Below are 25,099 nucleotides of genomic sequence, written 5' to 3' on the forward strand. Positions count from 1 at the left end.
CTTAGACACTATAATAGATATCAAGACTATTTTCCTTCTTTTAAAGATCCTTATAGTTATAAAATAGAGCTTGCGATCTAACATGTTGAGACAGCACAGTCAGATATAAATACTAGGTTACAGTTTTTAAAGAAAGGTACTAACTTTCTATCATTACTATAATTTAAAAACCTAAAAAATAAGGTACATTTTCAGAGTTCTTGAATTATTAGAATTTTATCAAATTTAATATTCTCAGAATCCCAGCTAAATGAAATGAACGTTTTACATGTTAAATATATCAATTCTTTAAAAATATAAATCTCCAATATTTTCAATTCTTTAAAAATATAAATCTCCAATATTTTCTGTTCAAGTCCCAGGGTAGAAAAAAATAAAAATGTTTCCCTCTGTGAATACAGAGGTGAAAATGTGGGAATTAGTGAGTCAAGTTTCCAAAGTTGTGCCTGTTTTTAAATCCTCTTTCCACATAACATGATACACACCTATCTCTGTGATCAAGTATAGGAAATGCAACAACAACAACAACAACAAACCACAGCTTGAGGACAACATATTCAAAAGATTGTCTGGACCTTTCCTAATCTTATGGGCCCAGCATGAACCACTGATCACAACACCAGTACTTCAGTATGTACAAAACAAGAAAACTGCACAACAAGCCTTGCTTGCACAATAGGTTTGTCTTTTTACTCCTCATACCCAAATCTTCACACACATGGAATGCCTCACCTTTGATCCCAGGGAAAGTGTGGTTATTATCCTTGGCTACACCTCCCCCCAATATCTGCTGTAATACATAGGCTTCCATCCCCTCTACAACTCTAAAGGAAATGCTTCCTGCATTGCCATTTCCAAAAGAAGATTTCCTCAGGAAAAGGAAAGCACATGCTTCTATGGGATGCAAAGCTATATATAGATAGATATATAAATATCTGTATGGCTGGATCTACAAGCAGAAAATAGCAAAGAAGACTACTGTAAGCTCCACGATTTCTCTAGTCTGTCATATTGGAGCACTATAAACTCTTCCTAAGAAAAGAATCAGTAATTTGACATTTATTTTCATGGCCAGAATCATGGAAGGGAAAATTAATTTATATAAAACTGCATTTAAAATATTTTTTGCTTAAAAGAAATACTAATATGAATAATAGACTAAGAGTTAAATACGAGTTATTACTATAAGCAAAAAAAGGGGGAGCTTTTTGCTGCTCCTAGCAAAGGTCCACATGAAAGTCCTTTCAGTTTCAGGGCTATATATTCTATCCTAATTCAAAGAACACAGCATACTATATACCATTTGGAAGAGGAAAACTATCTAGGATTGACATTCCTACCTGAGTTCTTTCTGGAGAATTCTTCTCCTGAAGAAGATTAATGCCTAACTCTAGAAGAGAACTGCTTAGTTGTGGTCAACAGCCTCTTACTCATACTTGACAATTCTTTTGGGACTTATGAAAGACAGACTGCAAAAGCTGTAGCCACTGAACCATCCAATGAATCCTGGGTCTGTTGCTCCATTGACTTCCCAACATGCCTATCTATCCCCATAGACCTTACCAGAGAGAACTGTGCACAGATGGAGTCTTTCCCATCACCCAAACTAACTCAGAGCTCTCTCCCATGAATTTTCATTAGTCAATGAACAAGAAAATGTTCCAGTCAATGGATCACAAAAGAAATGGCCTTTCTTGGCCAGAAAATGAATACTATCCTTATTCTAAAGTTACTTTACTATCCTTATTCTAAAGTTACTTTTAAATGTAATATTCTATTTTATAATGTTATGGTACCATTTGAAATGATATAAGGTAAAACACGAAAATGGACATTTTGTGATAAGTGTCTCTGCTTAGTTTAATTCTTTATCATTGAGATTTTTCACAGATGCTAACAATTTTAAGTGTTTCAGATTGCCGTTAGGGTCCCAATGGGAAAGAAACACAATATTCAAATTGGGAAAATTTTAAGAGTTTATTTTTAAAGGACTATTTATAAGTGTAAAGTCAGATGTAGAGGAACCACAAGGATACACAGGAACCAGGGGTATGAGTGGGGATATTGTTACAACTCCCAGAGGAGAAATCAGTTACCTAACCCTGGAGAGAAGAAAAGACCGTGAGGGAGGCCATGTTGAGAAAGGCAGTGACCAGCACAGGACAGTCAGCCTGTGGTACCCTTCCAGGGTTGGATCCAGGAAATAAACACTTTGATCTCACTTTCCTCCCTCCCTCCTATCTCCTGCCAGCATTTTCCATTAACCAAACCCAACTGTAAGACAGAGGGCAAGGGATTCCATAGATTTAGTCCATATAAGTCAGCCTCCCAGAGTAGAGAATTGAGTGGACAAGGGTTAGAGTGGATCCAGAGGGACAGATGGAAGATATTCACAGGTAGAGACAGACCACACAATACTTCCTTTTCAAGATTAGAATAGATTATAGATATATTTTCAAAATATACAGAATCAAGGTATTCCCATGGGACAGGAACAGATGCAAGGTCCCCAGCACAGTTGGTCTTGTCCCCCAGGGTCCCTAAAATAAGCCCATAAGCACTGGCAGTGCAAGGCACGATCTTGCTGAGTAAGAAAGTGTTGCTCATTTCTTGCCATACAAGGTTAAATCCATATTCAGGAAGATTTTGACAAGCTCTTCTGAACACGACACAAAGAAGTTTGGATTGTCTATGTGCAAAATTGAACCACAGAAGTTCTTTGATCGGAGCAATGCCATGATTGTATCTTTGTTTAGAAAAATTTCTTTGATGGCATTATGACATGGCGATTAGAAGAGGACACGAATGAAAGCTAAGAGACTGCACAGAAAGCCATTACAATCATCCAGGAGAAACAAATTCAGTATTGTCATTTTGTGCTTTATACTGTTAAAAATCCCTGGTGCCTAATATTTTGTGATATATAAGGAATGATACAAAATTTGTCCCTTCAGCTTTGAAGTTTCTATATCCTCTCATTGATATCTCTTGCTTCTTAACATCCCAGGACCAGTCATTCACCAACTCTTACTGAGTTTAGCTTTTTAGCATCTCTAGAACCTACCTCTTCTCTCCACCAATACTTTGATAAAGACCACATTTATCACGTAGACTAGCATTTCTCGAATTATGTATAAATGGGTCTTGAGGATTCCATGAAAAAGAAATGTTTTCTTGTCAAATACTTTGGGGAAGTCCTGAGATAAATTTAAATAGTTTAATTATATGACTTGTGAATTCCTAGAGAGAGGGCCACTGGCAGCAGTTCTCCCTTTTCACAGAAAACCTAGCGACATCTCCAGGGAGAGTGGTGCACCTCAGAATATAGATGGCAAAATGCTGACACGGACAAACTAAGGTTTTTCTGTATTTCAGTAAAACTTCATTCAGTCGCTGACTCTTCTGTATTTATTGTCCCCAGGAAAGAGATCACATAGCATAAAGCAGAAAAGAAGGTAATCCTTTCTTGCAGTTTGAGTTTCAAACATTAGGAGAACTCATGGACAACAGATTTCGAAGAATATGATGAGTAAGAGCAAAGCTTCCTACATTCAGACTAAATAAAAGAGAGAGAAAGAGAAACAGTTAAAAGGTAATTGCACAGACTTTTGATCTAAGTAAGTACCTGGAAAGGGGGCCCAGGTCCCAGCCCACTCACCAGCCATGCACTGAGCCCTGATGGAAGGAAAGGTAACAGAAACCCCCAGAAGGTTTGATGGATCTAAGAAGCTTGGGAATCTATTCCTTCCTGGGAAGATGGAGCCCTGAGAATAAATTAGGGCTTTGTAAATAAATGGCTGAAATGTACTATATTCATGTCTCTATAGGGGTTTCTCAATATCAGCAATATTAACATTTTGGTGCCAAAAAAATCTTTGTTGTAAGGACTATCCTGTGCTTTATAAGATGTTTAAAGGCATTGCTGGCCTGTATCCACTAGATACCAGGAACATAATCCCCTTCCAAACAAAATGTTTCTAGACCTTACCGAATGTCCATGGGGGGAAAATAATCCCAGTTAAGAACCACCAGCCTAGGGGCACCCGGGTGGCTCTGTCGTTGGGCATCTGCCTTTGCTCAGGTCATGATCCCAGGGTCCTGGGATCAAGCCCCGAGTTGGGCTCCCTGCTTGGCGGGGGGTCTGCTTCTCCCTCTCCCACTCCCCCTGCTTGTGTTCCCTCTCTTGCTGTGTCTCTGTCAAATAAATAGGTAAAATCTTTAAAAAAAAAAAAAGAACCACTAGCCTACGTAGATAGAGTCCTAGACAGCTTCAACAGTTTCCTCCTGGAACAGTATAGTTTGCCAATAGCTGAATGAAACATTCTGGAGGTTCTAGAGCAACCTGTATGGATGATGTGCTAGAACCAGATGGGATAGAAAAAAAAATCAATGGCTATGGATGCCAGAAAAGACTGCTGATCACTCCCAAGGACAAAACGGTATGCTCCCCATGGATACCTCTGCATGGTATCTGCACTGATTAAGAATGAGGATACTGGAGCATAGCAGACAGTGGGCTGCCCATGTTCAAATCCCAGCTCTAGTCATTAAGAGCTGTTTGACCTTGGCAAATCATTCAACTTTCTGGGCTTGTTTCCTTATCTATAAGATGGAGATCATAACAAGCATATACCATATAGGGTTATTATAGTAATTAAATTAGTTCAAATTTGTAAAGTACCTACTCTTTACATAACTAAGTTTTGAATAAGTGGTGGTTTTTACATGTATATAAACACTCACTAGACTTAGATCTAAGAGAAGGAGTCATATAGCTAAGTTTCTAATGTCAAATCAAATGAGACTCACAATAAAAACTGAAATTCCTAGAAAAAATGAAGTTATTTTTACATTACCAATTTGTGTTTAGAAATTTCTTCTATGTCGGTCTCTTTGCATCCAGTCTAACCTTCTCTGTCTCTACCCCTCCGTGTATCTTCATACCACCATTGTGATCATCATTTACATCTCAAATCTGATCAGATAATGGGCATCAGATCAGTCATGGTCACACAAAGATGCCCCAAGAGTTCAAGGCTATGTGGTGGAGGGTATGGCATGAAAGTTCACTGAGTTTCTGTGTAAAATTTTATTTGAAATAATGATCTATGCTCCTAAAAAACATTTGAAAATCATTGGCCCACAGAGATTCCATCAGATGGCAGTCAAACCCACCCATGAACAGCCCTTGCCCATCCTTCCAGATGTTTATAAACACAACCCCAGGATCCAGATGAAGAAAATCACTGATAGAGAGCATGTGTTCTATTAACTTCATAGTTTTGCACATGCTAGTTCATCTGCTTGGAGTACCTTTCTCTATCTCCTGCAGATGTGATGTCAATGAAGGGATCTTTTGCAGAGAAATATGCTCAGATTTGCATTTTTTAAAGAAAACTCATGGACTGGAGGCCTCTCCTTTGGTGCTGGGGGCCCTGCTTCATGGGCTGTAGAAATTTTTGCCAAGGCTGGAGACCCCTATGATAAAATACATAGCTTCCCCAAATGTATCACACTCTCTCACATCTGGCCACAGCACTGGGGTGCTCCAGAGATGCACACTAGCCTTGGATCCACTAACTTTAGGAAATCAACCTCTTTTTCTTTTCTATTTCCCTGCTTACCCTTCCCAAAGGTCCCTGCTGCTCTTCCCTTCTAGAATATAGTCCCCTCAAGGGGCCTCTAGAACACCAAAACCAGTCTCACTTCTAGTATAGGCAACTTCTGCTTTCTTCTCTGCAAGGCAACTCTCCCCTGAGGCCAGGGAAGCATACAGGCCTGGCCACCTGCTTGGAAAGGGAAAGGAAATACACATCTAGAGTGAAACAAACTGTCTCACAGGGAATCATGATTCTACCTGCATGGATATCTCAGGGAATCACCACTTCTTTCTTCATATTTTTCATGAATAAGTTTAGTTTTGTGGTCAGAAAAATATGCTACTAAAAAAAAAAGTCCAATCAGGACCCACATTTATGACGAAGCACCATTATGCAAGTTAAACTATAATACAGGTAGATGACACACAGCAGTAGCTTGCTTTTCCAGATCTTCAATGCGGTTTACGCTGAGATGAAAAATGCTGCTATTTCCTCAAGAGGGTCACCATTCATTGTCTTCACTGAGGCATCCATGTTCATACCCTTTCAGTTCAATGCCACAACCCATCAGATCACCTTCTCTGCTGTCCCATTTGGCAGCTAGTCCCAGGACTGCTGCTGGTTTTCCATCTGTCAAACTCAATCTATCTTCAAAAGAGAGGCAGGGCCTGGAGAGTAAGCTGAGCAAAGAACAACGAAGGCAGACTGATTTTACCCAGAATCTGGTCTTCTTTGAGGGGAGGAGGAGTCCTAATAATATGGAAAATTTCCTAACAGGGACTTGCTTCCTGGCTTTGTGAGAGTCTGGCTAGAATGGAGCTTCCAGCCTGGGAGAGAACAACCCCCTATGGTGACCAGCTTTTGCAGCTGTTCCTTGCCCAGCCATGAAGATTCCTCTTGACCAGCAGTAAGAGGGTCAAGTGAAGTAGCAGCCATTTTGAACAATTCTGTAGAGTGTGCCCACACTCCTTGTTAAAGCAGATTGATCCAGAGAAGACAGCTGATCCAAGCTAGCCAGTTAGATGGAACAGAACATGCCTACATAACTTCCATAAAAATGGAACCAACTGAAATGGGCTCTTTCATTTGCTAGTTGAATTACCTAGGGTAAGGCACTTAACCTCTTTTGACCAATTTCTTCATCTGTGAAAAGAACAGTCTGAACTAGATGATGCTTAAATTTCCTTTCTACTCTTGGATTATGGTTTTTGTGATGAAGGTGAGTTCTAGAGGCAGTGAGGCCTGGGTTCAAGGTCATGTTCTGTTAGTTACTAGTGTGAAGACCTAGAAAAGCTCCTCAACTTCTTAAGCATCAGTTTTATCATGTGTAAAATGGAGATGATGATACTGCCTATCTTGTTATTAAATGATATAATACATGTTAAGTGCTTAAAACACTACCACACACAGTAAAGCAGCTTATGGCCTCTGGTTGATATTGTTATTCTTATTATTTCTATATGGAACACAATTTGAAATTAAAAAAAAGGAAGGAAGGAAAGGAAAGAAGGAAGCCAAGGTGAAAAGATAATTGTTCAGGCAAAGGAATGCTTTAAATAAGAAGATCAAACCATTTGGCTTACCATTAGTGCAAAGAGGTGGGTGAAGGGTAGACAAAGAATCAGTATGACCTTCCGGGCATGTAAAAATGCACAGGATGTTTAATTGTGACCTTAAAAAAAGAGAAGGTAACACTATTGATCCCAAGCTCTATCACTCTCAGAACCTAAATAAAAAATCCAATAAGAAGGGGTATTCCAGATACAAGTAGCACTGGGTAAAATCATAACTCTCCAATGAATGATCAACTGTTCAACTTGGAGAACCATGTTGAAGACTTAATATTTCCTTTGCCTTTCTTTGTGACCTTGCCTTGGTGACATGTACCATATCCATATACCAGGGCCATTCCTTCCTTCAAACATCAAGAGCATAATGCTCACTACTCCAACACCACACAAAATAGATTATCTCAGATCCAAATGATTTTCTCAATCCAGAAACTACTCGAACACCCCTAAAAGTGGTAATGGTTTAAGATGCTCAGAAGAATAACCTAGGCTGTCTATTATAGAATATTTTTCTCTATATAGACGGTGTGCTCTGGTAGCAACTTAGGACATAAATTTACTTAAATACGTAGCCTTATCCCAGTTCAATTCTTTGGTGAGTCAATGATCTGATTGGGTACGATGTAATGAATTGAAGAAGGTGACAGAATATAAGACAGGTAAGAGATGAAAATAAATAAATAAAAGAACCAGTGCTGCATAATGTGGCAGAATATAATGCTGCCCTCGAGAGACATAAAACCTCAGCAATCAATGGAGTGCAGTTAGTGAAGGCGGTCGTCCCAGGGTACTTCGGCCAGAACCAAAATGTCATTCTGCCTATACAGGTGGAAGCAAGTGTCACTGAAATTGATGGGGACAGAGATCAAAGATAAACTCATCCTACAAAGGGCATGTCACACCTGCCTCTCATATAGAAGACTGTATAGATCACATGCATATTTTTCACATCGTGTTTGTGAAGATTTGCCACTCTTGTTCTATTTTCTGGGCTTATATGCGCAAAGAAACATGTGCACAGGTGACAAGAAATTGGTGATGAGTTTCCCTATTTGGGGGATCCTAGGGACCTCCTAAGGAATGCAAAACCTCAATCATCTATGATCCCATATTTACAACTTGATATTAGGTGCCCGAGAATTCAAAGTATGTTTACGGTGCTCTTGGACATCTCAGAACAAAATGAGTCCCTACTGTCTGTCCCATTCCACTATCTCAGCGCTGTCGAACGCTGCTGTGTCCTGTGGCTAGCAGGACTTTTTCAAAGCCAACTGGTTCTTTTGCAAGACAATGAAAGACAAAGGGAACATTTCAAAGATTCTCTTTTTAGGCAATATTCTCTCCTCTGACATACCTGCACACAGTAGTGACTTTTAGTTGTGGAAAGTCGCCTGAGACGAGTTAATGACTTGCTGACTATCAAAATAGCAATTTGTTCATGGCTATGTCCCAAATTGGGTGTTATTCAGTTACTTTTATGTTTACATTTTAAAACTATGTTCTTGTAAAATATCTAGCATGGCTATTTTCCAAATTTGGAACGTAGAGGATCCAGCAGCATTAGGATTCTAAAGTCATCTCAGAAACAGAGGTACAGTTTTAATCTAAATCATCCTAATCACTTGGAGGTCTAATCAGAAATGCTGCCCACTTGCCCTGTTACATTTACATATTTTTAAGTGGGAATTTGCTGATACACGGTGATAGTAGGAAGAAGTTTGCTCGGAAGCTAACCTATAAAGCCTTTAAATGAGACGAGCATCCCATAGCCTGCTTAACTCTTTCTGGGGTTCTATATAACCCTTCAAAATGCCTGGGAGGAAAACTCGTTCTGTTTTATTTCATATATAAAATCAAGGAAGCTGCCCCAAGGCACCTTGGGCATGTTTTTCCTTTATACAGTGGCCTCTCAGTGAGCCCAGAAGGCTGGACCCTGTGTCAGAAGCATGAAGCCCAGAGGAACTTTCAAAATGGAAGCAGAAGGCTCCACCCCATTACTGTCCTCAGACTTCTATGTGCAAGAGACACACGGAGAGGTTTAAAATGGAGATTTGGTTTCAGGAGGCCTGAGGTGGAGCCTAAGAGTCTGCATTTTTTAACAAGCGCCCAAGCGATGCTAGTGCTGCCTGTCCATGGACCAGTGCTGAGCAGCCAGGAATGCGATCTCCTTGGCGAGACCCCAGTCCTGTTCCACCACCACCAAGCTGCGTGAACTTGGGCACATGACGTGGCTTCTCAGTGCTTCCATTTCCTTTTCTGTAAAACCAGACAAGACACAGAGGCTCTCAGCGAATTTAGGGAGTGGAAGAGAATGTGGATGAATAACTTTAGGTGCAAGCGTTATGAAAAAAGTTTAAGGAACTACTCAATGAACGGACTTTAAAATCACGAAGGACATTCTTCTCCCGAAACCAGCCAACTGGGTGCCATTGCTTCTGCTTCAAATTGCTGTTCTAGGTGGCTGCCCTCTGACCAGGCTACTGCGGACTACCTGGGCTTCTGCACAAAGTTATTTCTGAGTGGCCCCTGGACTACACCCTACGTAGCAGCAGAGTCCTCTGGAAAATTCTTGTTCCAAAGTCCTGAGTTCCATTAAAACAGTCTCAAGTCACTAAGTTATTGAATTAAATCGTCGGGAGGAACAGAAGATAATTTTCCATGCCTCTATGATTTATAATTTATATAATCCTCTCTACTAAAATTTACCTATTGCTACCTGCTTGTTTTACACATGACAAAAGTGGGAGCTGGTCAAAATAAACTCCTTGCCCACCATCACAAGAATAACTAAGGGTGGAAACAGGGCTGGAAACAGTGTGCTTAATTCCCAGTTGAGTCGGATTGCCTCTGCTCCACATTAGGAGACATCCTCCTAAACTCTTCCTTCTCCCCAAGCTTCCTGAAAGTCACCTGCGCCATTCTCGATTTGCGGCCGCAGATGGTAGTGCTGCCACTGGACCAGAGCAATACGGAACCCCAGGAAGAGGAGAAAATCACAGGAGCAGGGAAGAAGCATTCCTCATAAATGAAGTAGAAGGGACTGGAATAAAGAAACATGGAGTTTTAGTAGCCGGTCATCCCCCATCTGTCCCCTCAGAGGAGACTCGGGAAAGAATAACCAAAATACTTCCTGGGTTTCCAGATGCTCAGAGATGCTGTTATCTATTTTAATCTGCTTTCAACAGAAGATCTTTTTCGAAGTATACTGCAACAAAGAGGCCACCTTAGAACTGGGGTAACTGCTTGCCATATGATTAGGAACAGCTTGGATGCAAGGTTCACGATAGCACACAAGCTCTAGAAAGAAGCCTGTAAGCAAGAGAGCATGCCAAGAGGCAAGATCTGGACCTAGAAGGAGGAACTGCACATGAAAGGAGCCAGCCTGGATGCAGACTGATTAGCTGCGAAAAAGTGGTCATGGGTATCAAGCAACGAATGAATTATGGAGTTGTGTGGAGAGAAATGGGCTCAGGGCAGATTTATTATGCTCCATTTCCACTCTGCTAGCAGGCTGCTCAGAGTCTCCGAGGTACAGATTTACTCAGGATTGAAATTTTACATCCAGGGACGCTATCTCAAATAATCTAATTTAGTGAGATGAGAAAATCACATCTCGTAAAACTATCATCTCTTTTCAAAGGCTGTTGAGGTATCCAGCCAGAGCATGAGCTTCTATTATAGGCGATACGGAGACAACAGACTTAAAGATGAAATTATTTTAATAAGCAACGTTACTACTCAGTATGTGCGGTTTGCTCTTTACAACCTGAACTTCATAAATTTTTATAAGGTGTCTATTTACTGCCCGGCTCAGGAGCTGCTGTGTCACTGTTGCTCAGTCCAAGCTTTTCCAAATCAAAGAATCTGGGCTGGATGTGATACATCTGGGATAGTAAGACAGACGGCCCCCCACCTATTTCCTGTGTCTCCTCAGTAACGGTCATGTCTTCTATGCAAATGTTAAAATAAATATATCCCCCATCACTGGGAAGTGGGTTGCTCTTTTGGCCATTGTACATGCGAGAGCAGAATGCCTCAGCAGGAAGGCACCTTGACCATCCTCTACTGATTCTCAGTGGAGGAGAAATGATGTGCGTGAGCACGGTATAATCATGCCAAGAAAACTTCTTCAGGACTTGTGTGTGGGTGTCTTTTAGACTCTTTGGAGAAAAGGGGGGGGGAAAGACAGGGGACTATTTCCAAATAACCATTATCATTTTCCAAGTGCTCATTATGTTTCTGGGGCAGGATTAGCACTTCATATATGTTATCTCACTGAGTCCTTATAGCTCTTGGAGGTATGGAGTATTCTGGCCATTTTATAGGAGAGGCATCTTTAGCCTGGAGAGGTTTATAATTTTCCCAAAGCCATATAGCAGGAACTCGATCCAGGTGTATCGGATCCCAAAAACAGTGTTTTATACCCGTGTTACCTCCTGACATTGCTTCTCCTCATTATTCTGGATTCTTGGTTACCCAGGAGAATACTAGGCAGAGGCAAGGACCTCAGGAAACCTCAGAAGGGAAAAGAGGTTAGGAATTACAATATTTCAGGCTGAGCCCCTATAAATTGCCTGGACAAACTTGCCATTTTACTGAGAAGAGACCATGAGGTGCTCACAGAACTAGTCTGGGGTCACAAAGCTAGTTAACAGCAGGAGCAGGATTTCCTCCTCATCCTACCAGTAGGTGCTGCCAAAGGCAACATATCTAGTTGGGTTGATGAAGGGCTGCACAAGAGGTCGCCTTCCCTTCTCTAATTTTGGGGACTTTTTTTCACCTCACTCTCTTCACCGGCTTTCCCCCAAAATAGAATGAATGGAATAGGTAATTAGGATGTGATTAGGCAGGGTCGGGAGGAGAAAGAATATTCTGGTGTATTTCCTTATCTTGAGGATCAAAGTCATCCTAGGTGTTTTTTTAGGGGAAGGGGTCCGAGGGGAGGAGAAATCAAATATTCAGTTAATAGACATCAGCTTTTACTATTTGCCAGATCCCTGGATAGGCACTAACTAGATGAAGCAGTCAAAGGGGTCTGCTCTCAAAGAGCTTACAGTCTAGTGAGAAAAATCAATACAATCAACACAGACCTGATCATCACAATCTAATATTGCAGGCACCACAGACGAAACAGAAGAAGTGATATGAAAAGGTTATCCAGGAGTTTAGCTCAGGCAGGATGAGCATGCAGGGCAGCTTTTGTGACATCATCGAAGATGCAGGAAAGCAACTGCAGAACTCTGGCTAAGATAGGACACGCTGGGATTTTTGCCTTTTGGCTGTTAAATGAGATGATGTTCTGGCACATAATAGGTGCTCAAGCGTAACATGCTTAAAAAGCTAAGGGGAAAGATGAGGTAATTATTCTTTCATCTTTTAGGGTGTCAAGAAATACCTACCTCTTCGCCTACCTTTTTTCTTATATGTCCCCCTCCCCTGCTTATGGTCACTCCTCAAATTATTTTATCAATAATTCCAAAAAGGGGATAGATTATAGCGGTCAGCCAATTTGAGCTTCCACTCAATCTTGGAATTCCTTATATGTTGTTTCCGGTGGCCAATCCTCTCGCGTGTCACATACTTTGCACTGGAGCAAGGGTGAAACTTCAAGGCCACTACTGAACAGTATGAATCATTACAAAGTTCTCTCTCATATTGAATTGAAATCTGCCTCCCTCCAATCCCACCCACTGAATCTAATTGTGCCTGCTGGAACTTCAGAAAAATGAATCTACTTCTTTGTCCACGTGTCATCCCTTTGAGTGTTCGTAAGCAGCTTCCATGTCAGTTCAAAGCCCTCTTACCTTGCACCAGATGGTAAAGCAAGTGACTCGTCCTGTTGCTAAAGGAGGTTAAGCCATGGCAGCATGGTGGTGGGGAGACTCCCAGAGTCTTTAAACTTTCCCCAGGGAATTTAAACAAATGCTGCTTTGTGTCTTTCGTCATGCTAGGCTAAATCCTGTTCTTAGTGCACACTGTCTTACGGTCATAGCAAGGCTTCACAGAAATAAAGAAGTGGGCTAGTCCAAGAGGCCTTTGGAGTAGCACAATCTTCTCAACTAAGCATGGGTCCCAGAGACTATTACAAACCCATCCCGTGGAGGGCCTCTCCAGCAAGCATCATTATTAGCCCTATGGAACAGTTCAGATGTTGTCTTTTAAATGCTTTTCCTAATGTTAGAAAAATAAACTTGCCATGTCACCAGTAATCATCTCTTGAAAAGAGCCATAAAGTCTGACACTGTTATCTCCTCTATGCATAATTCCCTCTCACATTTAATTTGATTGGTGGTATCATTTTCCAGGTAGATATACCTTTTTGCCGGTCACCCAACTTCACCAACCCCTGCTCCCTTTGGTTACCAGGGAGCCTTCCTTACTGTTGAAGAAAGAGGTTGACATCTAAGAGGACTGTGTCAGGCTAAACATAGGGTTCCATCAAAACACGAACTTGCAATGAGGAGATGTCAAACTATTGACTTTTATGCCACCTTACCCTCAAACAATCTCTGAAGTTTTACAGATAAAAGGTTTTTTAACAAGATAGAACACTATTGCTCAGATTTTAAAATAATCAATGACAAAGTTGTTCACAGTATAATACTTAATTATTTTTAATGTCACTTTTGTTCATTATTTTACACAGGAACACTAAAACATTCTCTGATTTACATTTTCAAATGGGTCTATTGAGGTACACACCCTGAAGACAGAACTGTTACACATACACAGCAATTTTCCTGCTATAATTCTTGATAATTCAGAAATCGATTTCAAGAATTCAAATATTGGGCGCCTGGGTGGCTCAGATGGTTAAGCGTCTGCCTTCGGCTCGGGTCATGATCCCGGGGTCCTGGGATCGAGTCCCGCATCGGACTCCCTGCTCGGTGGGGACCCTGCTTCTCCCTCTGCCTCTCTCTCTCTCTCTCTGTCTCTTATGAATAAATAAATAAAATCTTAAAAAAAAAAAGAATTCAAATATTTCTAAAGACCAGGTTGCCTTCCCCCCATGCCAGCCAAGAGCACATTATACTGTTCCTTTTTCCAAAGCACTTTAGGAGGAAGACAACAGATCTGAGAACCTGTGAAATGCTCGACAAATTTAAACCTTGCTTATGCAAGCTATACACAGGGAGGAAAGAAAGCCTTCAAGGATTTGCAAAGGCTTACAGGGGTCTCTCTGCCAGGGGAGCAGCCTGAACGTGTTTGGCACCGTCATCTGGGTCTCTACTTGGCAGCTGTGGGAAAGAGAAGACAGGAAGAGCCCAGGGCCCAGAGAGAAAGGAGCCTGTGTTTCCCATCATAAAACCACAAGGACAGGAGAAGTGGCTGTTCGCAGGCTGCAGAGAAGGGAGAAGCCAGGAGACATGAGAGGGAAGAGACACTGCTGACATTCAGGAGTCACGGTGGTCCCCGTCCGGGCCCTATGGTCCCTGCAGTTGGTGTGGTCACCACAAGCACTGGAGCTGTCTGAAGCTGTGAGCGGGCAAAGGCTAGCTCCATAGAGCCCTGGATAGAGAACTTCATCAAGGCATAGTCATCATCTGGGGAGCCAAGGAAAATCCTGGCTCTAAGACCTCACATCCCACCTCTTCTTTTTTTTTTTTTTGTAGAGTTAGGTTTGGGCCCTGGAATCTGAATATCCCAAGTGAGCTCACAGGGATACTGAGGCAGGTGGCCAGTGGTCCTCATTGTTATGGAGAACCATGGTGTACTAAAACCTGTGGCTGAAGGCCACTGGGTAGTCAATGAGAGAACACAGCCTTGTTCTCTAGAATTTGCACCTGACAGGGCTCCACATGGGTGACTCAGAGCAGCTTAAGGAAGGAGTGCCCTGTGGTTAATGCATCATAGAGGAACTGAGCTTGGCCTGTTCAACTGGACTTTTACTAAGAACCACAGTAACTCTGATATGCATCCCGAGTTGAGAGCAAGTGTTAATCTAGGGAACTAGACTAAGTTTGGTCTGTGAATCAACTGGGATACTTACAAAATATTTTGATGAAATATTTAGATTAGTGGGTCCTGCCTCAAGCCTGGTGAGTCAGAAAACTTCAAGGGTGAATTACAGAAATCTGCATTTTTTGCAAGCCCTCTAAGGATTCCTTTACATGTAAAGTCCAAGATCACTGTGCTAGAGACATTTTTAAGATCAGCCTAGGACCACAAGCATGAGACACAAAGAGAAGGTTATACAAAAGAACAAGACTAAGATTTTACCTTCCACATTCTGAGTCTTGATTTTATTGCTGTGGAAATGACACTGACCATTAAGAACCATACATATAGGAAGGGAAAAATGAAGGGGGTGGGAATCGGAGTGGGAGACAAACCATGAGAGACTATGGACTCTGAGAAACAAACTGAGGGTTCTAGAGGGGAGGGCGGTGGGGGGATGGGTTAGCCTGGTGATGGGTATTAAAGAAGGCACATATTGAATGGAGCACTGGGTGTTATACACAATGAATCACGGAACACTACATCAAAAACTAATGATGTAATGTATGGTGATTAACATAACACAATAAAATAAAATAAAAAAAACATACATGTAGTTAAGAAGGTATACATATACACACACACACACACACATATGGACTTAAATTCTTTGGTAATCCTGCATATAGTTTACCAATTATGGTTTCTTTGTTTTGTGTTTTTTTTGTGGGTTTTGGGGTTGTTTTGTTTGTTTGTTTTGCTAATTATTTTGTTGTCTAAATTCCAACTTGGAAAATCCAATGCAGGTGTTAAAATAAATGCCTGTGAACCCAGGAGGATTCCCCTACAATTCAAATGCCCGAGAAGAGACTGTCCTTAAATGAGTCCACTCTGGTCACAGACCCTGGTTCCATGAGCTGGCTCCTATACCTAGACCACTCTGATTTGGATCACTTCCAAACACTCCAGGTTTATACATGTTCAGGAAGTACATTCATGCGGAAGCTACATCTTAAGCCATCTGGTCTTTTCAAAAATCATACAGCCTGATTCATATATTTTGTTATTAAAAATCCATCTGTGCTTCACACGGTTACAAATTGTCTAGAGCCCTTGTAGGGCTTACAATTCCACACCTCTATTCTCTCTTTCATTTCATTGTTCTCCTAAAGTAAACAAGGAAAGATAGAGGAGAAAATAATATATATTTGAAAAATACAGAGTAAGTTTCAAACTCAAGTTACAAAACTTAGAGTTGCACAGATTCCCTTGGCAAAGAAATCAATGTATCTGTGAGGTATTTGATATAAATTATTTAACCGTATAATGTATAATAATGGCTACCTTTATGAGTACTAGACTTTGAAAATCCTAAGAACTTTGTTAAGTATGTTATGTGTACTTGTTTTTTCTGACAATCCCATGAAAATTTCTCTCATTGTTCTTAAACTTGGGAAACTAAGACCCAGAGAGGTTGAGTAACTTGGTCAAAGTTACACAGCTAATAAGTGGAAGAGCTGAAATTTGCATCCACAAAGTCTGACTCTAGAGGTTTCTGGATTCAGAATTCTACCATTAGGCTATATTTCTTTCCATCTCCGATAGTATAACATATGCAGGTAATGAGATATGTAACATGCAGGTAATGATTGAATATAATCATCAGCATTTCCAGATATCATGTAAGACCATGTACAATGACCAATTCATTAAAATAAAAATATTTATATATATAAAATCAAAACGCCTATATTTATATACAAGTGTGTTTTTTATATACAAACAATGGCATTTTGTCCTTTGTATTCTTACTTTCAGCATTATATTTTAGGTAAAATATAAGGTATACCTCTATTTCTAAGTCTGTGAGGTACAGTTTTCCCACCTCTAACATATCAACTCTAAGGACATCAGAGGGTCTATATAATTGCTATGTGAAGTTTAAATGTTAGTGTTAGTACCACTAGAACTTTTCTTTCCTTATTTGTAATGTCTAATTTCCTTAGGCTCAAATTTTAAACACTCTAGATTCTCTGGTCTCATTTCTCCAATTTATCAATGAGGATTTTGCACAAAGAGCCCTCCTTTTCACCCTAAAGACTGAATAGTCATTTTTATATCCTTAACTCATACTTTGCAGAAATAGCAATCTGTTAAGCCTGAGATTAATCAGAATCTGAACCCTGGTTTGCAACCAGTATAAGCTGACCAAGAATCCAGGCCTCTAGACTCTGAAAACCTTACATAATGGACTAACCATCACACTGACCACTTTAACCAATACACATTAAAAATCACAGCTCTCTGTAGAATTTGACACAATTTTAACACAAGTATATTAAGCAAAGATTGAAAAAACAATTAGCTAAACATCCCTCACAATGGACCTTTTCTTAGTTGTAGCTCAAAGGTTCTTTTTTAAAATGTCATAGTATCTTCTTAGTTGTGTTATTTAAAAAGTACACATCACAATATGGAAAACAAACTTTAAAAAAGTTTAATCGATTTAATTGAAAAATACTTTTCCTGATCAAAAAGTAAATAATGCAGAAATGAAACATTTTATTCTAAGAGAAAAAGGTGAGAAGCAGTCCCCAGGAGTCTTTCTTTTCCATACAAAGTTCATCAGCACATTCCCCAGGAGGTACCTAAACCGGCCCACTGGAATTACTGAGCACCCTTTTACTTGTTTTCAGATGTATACAGGGGGAAAAAAAGGGATGTGGGTCCTCAGTTAACATGCGTTATATCCATTTATCCAATTTTTGCTTTGCTGATATGATGATAGCATTATAGCATAATGGCTATTCTAGAATCTCAGCCAAAATAGAGAAGAAAAAGTTGATTTAGCTTTAGCCTGCATATCTCTCTGTGTGTGCTTTTTAATTCCATTTCCCATTATAAACTCAGAAATGTAAACGCCTAACATATTTATATTTATTTCCAAAATAAAATGAATTTCTACCCTATTTGTTGATGATAGAACTGTCTTTATTAAAGAGTAAAGTCATTTTTCATGACGTAGGTATGAAAGCCTGGTCACCTTTCTGTATCAGTTTATATGTGTTTTAATCTATCTCTGCTATTTATGAGATCATAGAGTTGATGTGGTACCAAATGGATCAAAAATAAAAGGGTGATTGGTTTTTATTAATATATATGCCCTCTTCTGTATTTTTTCACTGACTTCTGAAAAATATGCTCACAAATTTCTTCTCAAAGTGTTTATACTATGCGGAATATCTTGAAACTGAACAAGGGTGAGGAGAGTGTTAGCTCTAAGACGAAATGACCCTTAAGTAATTTAGTGGATTTAAATTGTAATGGTATGATTATCAAGATAAACAACACTACTGTTTCTTCAACAACCACAATATGCACAGTATTCCACTGATGGCTCCCATCTATCGTCACAATAGCCAAGTCAACCCATTTCACAGACAAAGAAACGGAGGCCCCAAGAAGCGAAGTAACCTCCCAAAGCTCTCCAAGTTGGTGAGTAGCAAAGCCAGGGTTTGACCCAGCACAGTGCTGTGCCGTAACCATCATTCTACGCTGAATTTACACACCAGATACTGCAGTTCTCCACTCATGCTGGAAATTAGAATCACTTGGGGAGATTTCAAAAATACGGATAAATTAAATCATTCCCTTGAAATGAGCTAAAAACATCACTGTTTTTTGTAAGCTCATGAATTGATTTTAGTGTGAACCCAGGGTTGAAAACAACTGGATTTGCAAATGCCAAGGTATAGTTGTTGTTTTTTTTTCCTTAAGAAACATGAGTCTCTGAGTGGTACAAGAACAAAAGTTCAAATTGTTTATCTAGAACAGAAACATTAGATGAGGGCACAGAGCAGCACCACAATCACCACAGGATCCTTCTTTCCTCCCCCAAGCTGCTCCTTCTGCCCCCTGTGAAGATCTCACGCATGGTCGTCCCAGTGCTGGAGGAGACCCAGGGGGTTGTGTAATCCACAACCTCCATCCACAAGTGAAGAGAACAGAAAGAAACAGTTTTGCCCAATATCTCATGCTCACAGTCAAGGCAGAATGAGAACTGGAGTCTCCAGCCCCCTATTTCAGGGCTCCTTTCACAGAAAAATTTTGGAAGCAACAGGAAAACAGTTGGGGCAGGGAGTCGGCCAAGGCATCTGAAGAGAATTTTAAGAACCAGAGAGAACACGGGAAAGAAAAAGAATCACAGCAGAGTGAGCAAGGAGAACAACCACAATCCGAATACAATGGGAAAATAAGAAGTAATATACAACAAAGAAATAAAACTGGCCAGAGAAAAATACAAGAGGGAGAACTAGCCATTGCAACCCTGTATCAGCAAAATAAGGAAAAAATTCAAGGGCATCACCACATCTTCCATCCCGGGTTTGGGAAGCATGTGCAGGCCTAAAATACTTTCAGAATAGAAAGTAATATGGAAACAAACACTAACTGGAGGAAAATCACCAGATAGAGAGGCAGGGGCTGCCAGAAACTCCCCAAACTGTGAAATATCATCTACTACCTTGCTCAAGTTCAAGGATCAGCTGTTTCAACATCAGCTGGGAACTCAGCAAAGCAGTACCTCTGGCCCCATTCCAGGCCTGCTAAACCAGACTCTGAACTTTAATAAGATCTCCTCACAATTTAGATACATATTCACATTCGAGAAGCACTAGCTCTACTGTAAGAGCCAGACTGAATTGTGAAAACAAGTAGCTATCACAGGCAGAAGGCGGGACTAAAGAATTAGGTAGAATTCAGTCTAATTAAATTACGTGTTGATGGGGCGCCTGGGTGGCTCAGTCGTTGGGCGTCTGCCTTCAGCTCAGGTCATGATCCCAGGGTCCTGGGATCGAGTCCCACATCAGGCACCCTGCCCGGCAGGAAGCCTGTTTCTCCCTCTCCCACTCCTGCTTGTGTTCCTGCGCTCGCTGTCACTGTCTCTGTCAAATAAATAAATAAAATCTTAAAAAAAAAAAAAATTACGTGCTGATGTCCCACGATCTGCCAGGCCCTCATCTGGGTATTTCAGGAAATGAAGGCCTGAGGTTAGGCATGGTCAGCGGGGCGCCCTCAGGGGAGAATGCAGAAAGCACATATACATAAGGGAGACAATGCCCCTGTGTTCCAAGGGGCCACTCGAAGTGCTACAGGGTTTGGAGGAGCAGAAGCTGGGCTTCCGAGACGCAAAGAGCCACTGCACTGACTCCCTGGCAGGGTAGAAATGGGTTATGGGAAAATGGGAGGGCCTAGTCTAGGCAGAGGGAACAGCATAAGCAAAGATACAGAACTCAGAAGCCTGCTGTGTGTTGAGGGAACACTGCCTTCTGCCTACAGCAGTGTTTTCAAACTGTTTCAAGGAGACTCAGGACTCTGTGATGACTACTAAGGGTAGGGATGGGAGGTCAGTGGGGTTGCTGGGACCCATAAGATTATATTTTCACCGTGGATTCCACCACTGAAAAATAAAATGTGCAGCACAGCACTGAGCTACTACACAAGGCACTTCTAAAAGTATTACCTACAACCCTGCCTGGCATGCGGCAGGCACTCAAATATTCATAGAAGCAATGAATGAATGGAGTGAACGAGTGAATCTATGAGATCAAAGTAAAAAGGTAGAGCCACTTTTGGCCTGGACTGCAAAGGGTCTTAAAATGTCAGAGATGAGGTTTATATGTTATTTGGTAGGGCACTGGGGAAAAGTTTATTAGCCAATGACTGAGCTTGGCTCTGCTTTAAGAAGCTTATTCTGCAAACCAAGTATAAAATGGATTGGAAATGAGAGAGACTGGATCTGGGAAACTAGTCAGGGTAGTGTCTAGAAAGAGTTAAGAGTCTGAAGAAAGACAGTCCCTATGGGAATAAAAAGGTGGAGAAGCAGGTATCATGAGACATCAGGTAGAGATAGGGTCCATGGGACTAATCTGTGAATTATATTTGGGAAGCAGTGATATTGGGAAGGTCCTGGGTGACTGAGAGAAAACAGAAATTGACAGAACCACCTCTTTTCACGTAAGAAGAAAGATGTCGATTAGAGTTTAAACCTGTTTAAGGCACTTGAGAGGAATATAGAGGCATCTCGCAGATGATTCAAATTGTCAATATAAAATTTAGGAGGGAAAGCAGAGATAGGAATACCACTTTGGGAAAATAATCTAGCACTAATAAAAGAACATCACTGAATAAAAAGTAACCTGCAAAAAGGAGATCTATAAAGCAAAGAGGATCAAGAGAAAACTGCAGAAAAAAAAAATGAAAAAGCAAAGGTAGGATGAAAAGGCAATATTGAGACACACAGGAAGAGACAGGACTGGGGGAGATGGTAAAATAGAGATGGTGAAATGGGGGGGGGTGTTACAATAAAAACCCAGAAGTAAAAAGCAGTGGGAAACTGGGACAAACACGCTCATTGTCCTTTAGATCCTGGAAGACACAGGATCTTATAGGAACAGCAGAAAGCCAATTTTGCCCTTTACTTCTGTGAGCAAAGATTTTCATAAATGAAGCAATTACTCCTGTGAGAAGTAAACTAATTGTTCATATTTTTAAATATAAATTGTTGCTATTAAAAATCATGCAATGCTATCTTCAAATTCAGCTGGAAGAAAAAAAAATCTAAAGTAACGGGAGGCAGTTGAGGGATTTAAGACTCTTATCTCTTCCATGGTGGGAGCTCCACACAGCATTATTCTCCGTAGACATTTCACATTTTGGAGGTGTGTTTGTTTACCTGAATTTTTTTTTTTTTTCTCACTGAGCCAGGTCATTAACCTGAGGAAAAGAGCGCTGAGAACACCTGATATACCTTTATAAATCCTCATATAATAGTTAACACTTGGTAAAGTTATCCTCTAACTGCTGACAGGTCTCTCTAATTGGCCATGTTTGGGTGACAAGTACTAATGACAGCTCCTTCTCTGGTTTGATGGCAGAAGAGACACCTCCCTTGGTTTCCTTTCTGCCTCAGTTCAAGAAGGATACGTTAAGTTCATTCTCTTTTTGCTCTGTGAATCTGTGTATTTGGTAAAATGCTATAAAATATCCACGTACTTTTCTTTAATATAGATGCTGCTTAGTGGTTAAACTTCTATAAAGACATCCTTACTTACGTAATGGAAAATAATATAATGCAAATGAAGTACATAAGGAATTATGCTGCCAAACATTCCAGGGAGGGCAGTAATTTTTCCTTTGTTAGGAGAATTCACCTTCTCAAATGCATTTTACTACAAATGCATCCAAGAGAGGTCAAGGAGATCTACAAGAATAGCTATTTGATTTGTGGTTTTCGTTCCAAGCTTCCTCAAATCACTTTTGGAAATGAGTAGCAGTGTGATTTATAAATCCACAAATATTTGATTTACGGGGATAGAGAATCTGAACTACAACCAACACTTTTGAGTAAATAAACATTTTTTTTTTCCACCTTAAGAGCCTCAAGTAACAAGAGAATTCCAATGCAGCATTTGCATTCTAAGGGCATTTATTTATTACAGGGAAGGGGCAGGACATACTCAATGCACAGATGGCATCAAAATAAGATGAAAGGACTATGAAAACCGGTGAAATAGGATCCTGAAATATTTAAGGGAGTGCTTTCAAGCCAAAACCTTTAACTTATTGACTTTATGAAAAGCCTTCTTTTTAATTTGATAAATGCATTTTCTACGGCTTCATGCATTGTTCTGAAGCTGCCGGTCTCCAAGCTTGAGGCTGGACCCTACATAACACGAATGTTTTATTTCTTCTATTTGAGCATTGTTTGCTACATCTTAATAAAGTTTGCATTCACCTTGGTGTGATGCTCCTGAGCAAAGCAAAACCAGAGAGAAATGCAAACCACATCCCTGTATGAAAATAAAATGAAGATGACGTTTCCTAACCCAAGAACTTCTGAAAGCATTCCAAAACTGTGTTTATTTTGTACTCATGGGGGCCAAGGGCTTGATGGCAATTTATTTTCCTTGAAGGACTACAACACTCCCCCAACCAGGTTCACCATAAAAACTGTTTGTCCTCCAGAGCCTGGGGAAGCATTGTCCTGCCAGTTCTCCCTTCTTCCCCCACGGGCCCCCGCAAATAACAGTGGCGAAGCAGATGGTCCTCCCCCTCCCCTTCGCCTGGTCCCTTCCGCAGTCCCACAGTGTCCTCCCATCTCGCACTGACACCTTCACCCAGCGCCCCCGCCCCCACCCCAGGCTCCCGGTAAGCGCAAACTTTGGGGACCTTCTTTCTGCCTCACCGCCCCCATTTCCCCTTCTTTCAGCTGCAGAACTCTCTCGGAACCCCAAGTTTCGACTCCTACCTTCCTCCCACATCTCCCCAAACTACCCATTTCCCTGTAATGAAGAGAGAGACGCCCAGCCCCAAACTTCCCAGCCCAGGTGACGGAGGCACTGCGACTAACCACAGAGTGGCACTCTCCTTGTCCTCTTCCCTTTTCCATCCTCCCCTCCGTCCTTGGGAATCGGAGCCCCGGAGCCCACACTGGGGGACTCCTTCACTCCTTCGGCTTCCACGACCTACTCCTAACTCCAGGGGCTCACAGGAGCCTCGCGCCACAGCCCGGGCAAGCGGCGGCTCCGCATCCTCCTCTACAAGTGGGACCGCCGGACAAAGTGCAAACTCCAGTGGGAGGGGGCTCCCGGCCATTCCCTCGGGCGGCGCGCCCCCGGGCCGGCTCGCGCCCGGAGGAGGCGGGCGGGCTGGGGCGGGAAGGCGGCGCGGGTCCCCGGGGCGTCGGGCTGGGCTGGGCTGGGCGCCCGGAGCTTACCTCGGCGCGCCGGCCGCTGGCGCGTGGGGCAGTGGCTCCTCCAGCCGGGAAGCTGTTGCTCGCGCTCCGGCGGCTGCGGCGGTCCCGCCTGGGCTGCGCTGGGGCTCCGCGCAGACGCTCTCCCCTTATCTATTGCAGCCCGGGGCGGCGGCGGCGGCGGCGGCGGCGGCGCCGGGGACAGTTCGGCCCGGCGCGGCCCCGAAACTGTCCAACTCTGGCGGGCGCCGGGCTGAGGCTCCCGGCTGCGGCCCCAGCGCTGAGCGCCTGCGCGCCCTGCCTCGCCCAGGTGAGGGGCGTGTGCCTGGGGCCCGCGGGGCGCGCCCGGCCCTCTGGCCCGGCTCGCGACCCCGGCGTTTGGACCCGCCGACGCCACCGCCGCGCGCCGAAGCTGGTGAGGGTTTACCAGGCAGGCACTTGCGAGGCACACACACTAGGGCGAATGAGGCGGGACCGTTCGGGGGCCCGTCGCCACTGCAGAGTCTCCCGCAGCATCGCTGCCTATAAAACCCGCCTTTCCAGGCGTGCGCGCACTGCGAGGGAGAGGAGGCTCCGTCCCGACCGGGGCTCCGCGCGGTCCTCGGCCTCGGGGCTCCAGCCCCTGCGAGAATTCTTGGCAACGGCCGAGGTCCCGAAACCCGGATGCCAAGCGGCGTGGTGGGGCGGATCTGTCAAATATTAGTCGAGCCAGAGTGAAACTCTTCTTGGAGATCGTCAGACCAACTATTTGTTTTTCCTCTTTGACCAGCTCTCGGCTCGAAGACCACACTGAGCAGCCCGAGCATTTTTGGCGGAGCCGGGAAGGCCCGCAGCGCGGAAAGCATCGCAGCCGCGCCGCGGATCGGAAAGGCTTGCGGGTGGGGGCTTCTGCTCCTCTGGATTTCTTTCCGTGTTTATTTAAGTTTTCAAGACTAAAACATGCCATCGGTTACCCCGATGTGGGGCATCTGCTGAAAGTAGTGCAAACAGCCAAGGTGCTGGGTTCTGAAAGGGAGAGCGCTCGGAAAGAAAACATTTAAGGGGCAAGGAAAAATAATTTTAGAAGAGCAGTTTTATGAGATTACTTCTTTGGCTGGAGAAGTTCAAGACTAATAAATGACAAGAGAGCTGTGCCATAGAGCAGAGATTTTTTTTTTTTTTTAACAAGTGATTTTAAAATATTATTCTTTGGTTTTCTTCTCAGATGATTGACACTAACTCCATCAATAATTAAGCCC

The 25,099-nt window shown here is 42.3% G+C and overlaps 1 protein-coding gene across 3 annotated transcripts in view; it reads right to left on the reverse strand.

Annotated features, from left to right (window-relative positions):
- The window catches only part of ZNF385B (zinc finger protein 385B), a 396,676-nt gene extending 372,203 nt beyond the window's left edge, over window positions 1-24,473 (reverse strand). For 2 of the 3 annotated variants that reach the window (XM_045868424.3, XM_045868423.3), the window contains exon 1: window positions 23,886-24,473. The gene's annotated coding sequence lies outside the window, so the exon portion shown is untranslated. The remainder of the gene's footprint in view (window positions 1-23,885) is intronic. The other variant, XM_054506110.2, reaches the window with a different exon arrangement.
- Window positions 24,474-25,099: the final 626 nt, after the last annotated feature.

Source organism: Mirounga angustirostris, unplaced genomic scaffold, assembly GCF_029215605.1.
Source record: "Mirounga angustirostris isolate CCGP_5_RB_7025 unplaced genomic scaffold, mMirAng1.0.hap1 SCAF_3, whole genome shotgun sequence".
NCBI lineage: Eukaryota > Metazoa > Chordata > Mammalia > Carnivora > Phocidae > Mirounga > Mirounga angustirostris.